The following is a 7,422-nucleotide window of genomic DNA, read 5'->3' as shown; positions in this document are numbered from 1 at the left end:
AATGAAATCAGATCATGGCTGGGAACTTGGCAACAAAATTCCTTTGCTCTGGACATATGAAGTACTGTATGTTGCTTTGAGACTTAGTAGTTGTTGTACTTCATATTGTGTCAAATCTTGTTTCAAGTAATAATATAAAAGTCCTATTATGATAGAACTTGTAATTAGGTGGATTTAGATATTTTATATCAGTGCTCCGCAACCTTTTTGGCGCCGGGGACTGGTCTCAAACAATTTTTCCATGGACAGGGGGAGGGAGGGTGGTTTCAGGATGATTCAAGTGCATTACACTTATTGCGCAGTCAAACTTCTCTGCTAATGATAATCTGTATTTGCAGCTGTTCCCCAGAGCTAGCATCACTGCCTCAGCTCCACCTCAGATCATTGGGCATTAGATTCTCATAAGGAGCGCGCAACCTAGATCCCTCGCATGTGCGGTTTACAGTAGGGTTCTCACTCCTGTGAGAATCTAATGGCATAGCTGATCTGACAGGAGGCGGAGCTTATGCAGTGATGCGAGTGATGGGGAGCAGCTGTAAATACAGATGAAGCTTTGCTCACTCACCCAGACACTCACCTCCTGCTGTGCAGCCCGGTTCCTAACAGGCCATGGACTGCTACGAGTCTGCAGCCTGGGAGTTGGGGACCAGCCACAGTTTTATATGAAACTAATTTCTGAATCCTGAACTCTATTTAATATTGTGAGAAAGTAACTGTGACGGTTGTAAGGATGTGTCTCACAGACCTCTAACTGCAGAGAAAGTGATGAGGGCCGCGGCTGCCGTGCTCTGAAACCCATTCCTGTGTTTGCACCAAGGCCATTCTTCACGTGGGCTGCTCCCAGGAGAGGACCAAGCGCAGTAGGGATGCTAAGATAGGCCCATTCCTGAGAGGACTCCTCTTCGACAGCCAACTTTGGCTTGAGGACTCCTTGTCAGCCTTCCTGAACCTTCCTTAGATTTCATGGTAGTCTAGGATACGTCCATGCTCCTTCCCCTCCCTCTTCTCATTCGCTGTTCTTGGGTTGTGGTCAGAAGGCTCAGCCTTCTCTGGCTCCCTTCCCCTCCTCCCTCTCAGGCATTTCCCTAATTCCATCTTGTTAACTCTTTAAACCGACCTTGGCATCTACACACCGGAGGACCCGGATTAACAAATATTATAATTTTCTGACCCCTAAAATAAACAGAACACCTTTATTTTCTTTTCTTATTTGAAGGCATAATTCATATAGAGGTTGTACCACGTTGTTTGGCTGTATATTTAAAAGGAGAGCAGAGCACACACCTTCGTTCTGGTACCATTTAAACTTGGGGCTGTATCTGCCTCGTGGAATGTATTGATACAGGTTCCACAGCAGAAACAACACCCTAGACTACATCAGTGTAGTACAGTTAGACCTTCAGGCCATCAAAAGACTGCTGATAGAATGACAAATGATGAAAATAGACTTCAGTAGCTATTACAGGCTTTTGTGATGAGATGGAGTAAAGAGAAATAGAGTAATAACAGTGCTCAGGTGTGAAGTAATTGAGCCTGGATCTTACTGACAATTCACTTAAAAAAGAACATGGGAAGACTAAAACCACAACTATATTGAAAGGGGGAAAAAAAACTCTGGCAAAGAAATGACAATGATAAAATAGTTGGCCTGAAATCTCCTATTGAAAAGATAGGGTGCTTAACCATGATATCCAACTTGGAGAAGATATAATGCAAGTTAGTTTTAGTCTTCCTCACTGCTTCAGATCCACAGATAGGGGCCACTTTTTTCTTTTATCCCATTTCTAGTGACAGCAGTTTAATCCCCATGCTTCAAGCCCTGGAGATGTTTTAAGTTGTGACAAAGGGGCAATCTCCCATGTTACAACTTAACTTAACCCAAAGTTTTTGAAAATTTCAGGGTGATAGGTCTACTTGCAGTTCTGATTTTTAACATATACATGCAATAAACAGTCTACAAACTACATGGTCATAACACACAGCAATTCTTAGGACCTATGAGTTATCACACACAATGGCCATCTCTCAGGTACCCTAGATGCTACTCTGTGATACAGCATAACCTGTAAATTTGATATTACATAGTCTAGACAATCAGAGACACTACAAGACTTCTTTTACCAATTTTATTTTTTGAGCTAAAAAGAGATGTTGTTTAGCTGATAAGAGGTGAGTCACTGGTGCTGAACAAGATTAGCTGTACATGGTGTTCAAGACAGAGTCTCCTTCTCAAAATACATGAACCTAGATGTTGTTGGTGGATAGAAATTGTTTGAATTTTTATGTTAAAAATAGCTATTCTTATAAAATACAACAATGGGTTAATATACAATTTAACTGAATTTCCTCCAAAGTCTGTCAATTGTCTGAGTAATTGAAATATTTGTAAAGGGGTAGGGGACTGAAAAATAGGAAAAGCCATGGAGGTATAGATAATTTCTCCATTAGTTTTAACTTTCTTTCTTTTTTATTATACCATGATAATAACTATAAAACATGTGCCTATTGGAAAGGAGAGGGCAAGGATGGCAGAATAATTATAAAGCCTATTGGAATTCATCTTAAACTACTTGGTATATATATTTTTAATTATGGAAAACACGTACTACTGGTAAAGTTTTTATGGCATTGCAATAGAAATTCATTTTGCATTGTGATGTTTTCTGTGGTAAAGAACAAAGAGGAGGGCCTTCCCAAGGCTAAGTCCTCTTTCAGTACTAGCATTTGACAAGAGCCTCAAATTTCAAGTATCCACTTTAGAGGACTACTCTAAATGTTGGTATTAAAGAGAGTGCCATCTGGTTAGAAGGAGAGTAATGAACAGGGAGGATGGGTGGAAAAGAGATTTTAGATTCAGGTACATTTTAAACCAAACTGAACTTACTTTCAAGGAGAGAGCAGGCAGATAAGCATTAGTAAAATATCATACAGGCCTCTGTAAAGGGAGCAGTAGCAAGAATGAAATTAGAACCTGGAGTTGTCCAATTAGTTAAATGGTTCCTGAAGAGGAAAAGGAGTCCTACAGTCTACACACTGGATAGAAATGGAAACTAGCAGCCAACAGAACTAAATTGTGATTTTTTTTCATCTTTAAATCCCTTAGGAGAACCATTTTGTTATACAGATAATTGCTAGCACCTTCCAAAGGCAATTTAACTGGTGACAATGCTCATAACGTTATTACTCTACCTTAATGTCATCATCGATCAATTCTATTTTAACAATTGTGGTATGGCTGTTATTTACATGGCTGGAGTAAAATGTCTTCCTGTGTAGCATAAAGTCATATCTTTGTGTGGTTTTGTTCAGCCACGAATATCACTTACCAGATACTTAGATACCTTGATTTTGCCCCATAAGACCCATTTTATACTTCTGAACTGTAGGAGAATAAATTTGTCTTGACTTGACCAGATACTTAGGCCACCACTAAGGCCTTCTAAAAATTCCTCCCAATGCTGCATGTGTATAATGATCTTTTTCCTTAGGCTGGTGGGAACACAAACTATTCCCAGCCTTGTGTGAGCCCTAGACATTGTTATGCCTAGGCCTTCCCGGTAGCTTTTTCTTTCTCTAGCCTTGGGTAGTTCCTCACGTGCATGTACTGATTAGAAGAGAGCCAAAAGCCTCAAAGGGAACCCTCTGCAGATTTCTGGAGCACTCTGCCCCTTTTTCCTCTGTGCAGCTCTGTTTTCTCTGGTACTCTGCTCCATAAATTCCAGTCACCTTGAACTCTGGTCTCTGTATCCAAAAATATTAAAATGTGATCCATACGTTTAAAATGGTAGAATAAAACATAATCATGATGAGAGGAGAAGCGGAAGATATCAAATAGACCCAGATAGAACTTCTAGAGATAAAAAAGGCATTATCTGAAATGAAAAGCCTCATCGTATGGTTTTTACAGCAGATTAGACCCTGCTAAAGAAAACAATCAATCAACTTCAAAACATAGCAACAAAAACTATCTAAAATTAAGCATAAAGATTTTTTTTTAAAGGCTGAAAATAACCTGCAGGACAGTATAAAGTAGTCTAATATATGTGTAATTGGAGACCTAGAGGAGATAAGAGAGAGGGGACAGGAAAATATTTGAAGAAAGAATGGCTAGACATTTTCCAAATTTGCTGAAAACTATTCACCCACAGATCCAAGAAGCTCAACAATCCCAAAGCTGAATAAATGTGATACAAAGAACAACATGACAGTCACATCATCATAATCAAATTTCTGACAACTAGAAATGAAGAGACAATCTCAAAAGCAGCCAAAGAGCCAGGCACAGTGGCTCACAACTATAATCCCAGCACTTCGGGAGGCTGAGGCAGAAGGATCACTTGAGGCCAGGAGTTCAAGACCAGTCTGGGCAACAGCAAGATTATTACATCTCTACAAAAAAAAAAATTAGCTGAATGTGGCAGCACATGCCTGTAGTCCCAGCTGCTCAGGAAGCTGAGCCAGAAAAATCACTCAAGCCTGTGAGTTGGAGATTACAGTGAGCTGTGATCCAGCCACTACACTCCAGTCTGGGTGACAGAGCCAGACCCTGACTCTAAAAAACAAACAAACAAAAAGGAAGCAGGGAAAGAAAAACAGGAAAAACAGACACACAACATACAGAGAAACAAAGATAAAAAAGCAGACAATTGACAACATCTTTCAAGCACTGTCAACCTAGCACCCATACAGTGAAAATATCTTTCAAAAATCAAGGCTAAAAGCTTTTTCAGACAAACAAAGCTGAGAAATAACAGACATCTGCAATTGATTTCACTGCTTTGATAGAATTTAAATTATTTAGGAAAAAATGAAATACTTGGCCGGGCGCGGTGGCTCACACCTGTAATCCTAGCACTCTGGGAGGCCGAGGTGGGCGGATTGTTTGAGCTCAGGAGTTCGAGACCAGCCTGAGCCAGAGCGAGACCCCGTCTCTACTAAAAATAGAAAGAAATTAATCAGAGAACTAAAAATGTATAGAAAAAATTAGCCGGGCATGGTGGCACATGCCTGTAGTCCCAGCTACTCGGGAGGCTGAGGCAGAAGGATCGCTTGAGCCCAGGAGTTTGAGGTTGCTGTGAGCTAGGCTGATGCCAAGGCACTCTAGCCCGGGCAACACAGTGAGACTCTGTCTCAAAAAAAAAAAAAAAAAATGAAATGCTTGCCTTACTTGGAACTAGCAGAGAATGGCCCAGGCCTCTCTGAAATGTAAAGCCCCACCCTCGCCTACTTTTTCTCACAGGTAGAGCTCCAGAGTGAGTTCACATTAAATACAGGGTAGGTAGCAAACTCATACATTCCTCATCGGAATGTGGAAGGATCATCTCGTCTCACGTATCAAACTTTACAGTTTCTCAGTCTAAAGGTTACTGACTCTATAATACATAAATTATAGAAAAGAGAATTTCCCCCCTTTGTAGTAAAACTATATCAATTTCCTCATACCTAAAACAAGGAGATTTGTCTAGGTGATATCTAATGTTCCTTCTGGCTCTGAAATTACATGAGCCCCATAAAAATGCTAACATGAGCATTTACTGAGCAGCAAGTCTGGTGATATGTGTTTCCACTATGCTATTCTTGTCAAACTAATAAAAATTGTGATGTGTTACACAGTACAAAATACATTGCTTTAAGACAGAATAATGAGGAGATCTAACATAGATTGGGGAGTCAAAAAATGCCTCTTTCGTGTCGTAACATCACAAATTTTGGTCTTATCCTAAGTGCAAGGGTTAAAGCAGGGTAATGATAGCAACTACTGTTTGTTTTAAAACGATTGCAGATTTTTGTCCAGAGCAACGGTTGTCCCATAGAAATATATTGGAAGCCATATCAAAAATTTTAAATTTCTATTAGTCACATCTTAAAAAGGAAAAAGAAATATGTCACATTAATTTTGATAATGTATTTTATTTGACCCAACATATCCAAAGTATTTTCATGTCAATATGTAAACAATGTAAAATTTTATTATTGAGGCATCTTACATTTTTCCTTTTTCATATTGAGTCTTTGAAATTCAGTGTGTATTTTAAACTTATAGCACATCTCAGTCGAGACTAGAAGCATTTCAGTGCTCGGTAGCCACATGTGGCTAGTGGCCACGCTATGGACAGAGCAGCGCTAGAGAACGAATTGGAGGGGGTCCAGTTCAGAGGTCACTTCAGAAGTCCCTGTGAAAGATAAGGGCTGCTTGGATTAAGATCGCAACAACAGAAATGGCAAACAGCAAATGGATTTGAGAATAGTTTGGAGAAAGTTAACAGCGATGGAAATGATGGAATGTGAGGGAAAACATTAAAAGGTGAAATATAACCAGAAATAAACTATAGGGTAATTCTAAGACTGTTCCTCATTAACACTTTGCTCTTAAATTTGCTTCTTGTAGAAGGGCCTTAGCAGGATATGTACATATATATTTTACTGTCACTTATGCTTTTATTTTCTTTTTTATATCTACTTATATTTTTGACCAACTGCTTTTCTGCCTTGATCTGCTTCAAAATTCCTGTTTCTTTACCTGTTCATTTAATGCAACTTGATTTTACAAACATTATTGAGTGACTACTTTGTGCTAGGTTTTGTGCTAAACACTGAGAAGGTAAAGAAAAAGATAAGAAAGAATATTGCTACTAAAGAAGCTAGGTCTGTATGAGACCTAAAATATTGACTTTTTTTCTCTCAATTGTCTTGGCTGTCTAACAATAGAGCATATTCTATTTTCCTCCAGAACGTTCTCGGAGGATACGTATACTGCTATTTTGTGCAGAGTTTTTGATCATTCAGTCAGGGTTCAATCAGAAGAACAGGAATCTCTCTAGGTATTATAAACAAAACAGGCTTTCACATTGGGAGTTAAGACTTATCAAATGATTTGAAGAACTAGGAGAGTAAAGGTGAGGGAAGCCCCTGCAAACTCCCCAGAAATCTGGAAGTGAGAGAATATCAGCAAAGCTGCCTCCGTTGACTTTAACTGCTTGAAACACCAAATGAACAGTTCGCAGAAGGATGCTTGGAACCCACGGGCAAGAGCCCACAGGAACTGTCCGCCAATCCCCACCTGTCTGCCCACAGCTGCTTCTGCCAGTAATGGCTTTTCCTCTTCTGTACTTCAAGGAAGACCCTCTCATCAGAGAATCTAACCTACGACTTGCTGGGTAGGGATTCTGGGAAGTGCAGTTCACAAGCTTCCCCCCTGCAGGGCAAGGGAGAGTATAGAAAGGGTGGGCACGAGGCCAAGTTGAAATTTATACCCAAGCGCATGTATATTAGGCATATTTTTGATTCTGGGATAAAATACCATATGGCTGTAAACCTCAAATATTCAGTTTCAATTTTTTACTCCCTAATAAATTTTCAATTACATTTCTAACATTTATATCTTAAATGATGTTATCGTTTCTTTCACTGGAATCAGAAAGT

This window comes from Propithecus coquereli, unplaced genomic scaffold (assembly GCF_000956105.1).
Source record: "Propithecus coquereli isolate 6110/MARCELLA unplaced genomic scaffold, Pcoq_1.0 Scaffold16, whole genome shotgun sequence".
NCBI lineage: Eukaryota > Metazoa > Chordata > Mammalia > Primates > Indriidae > Propithecus > Propithecus coquereli.
This window is presented reverse-complemented; position numbering follows the sequence as displayed.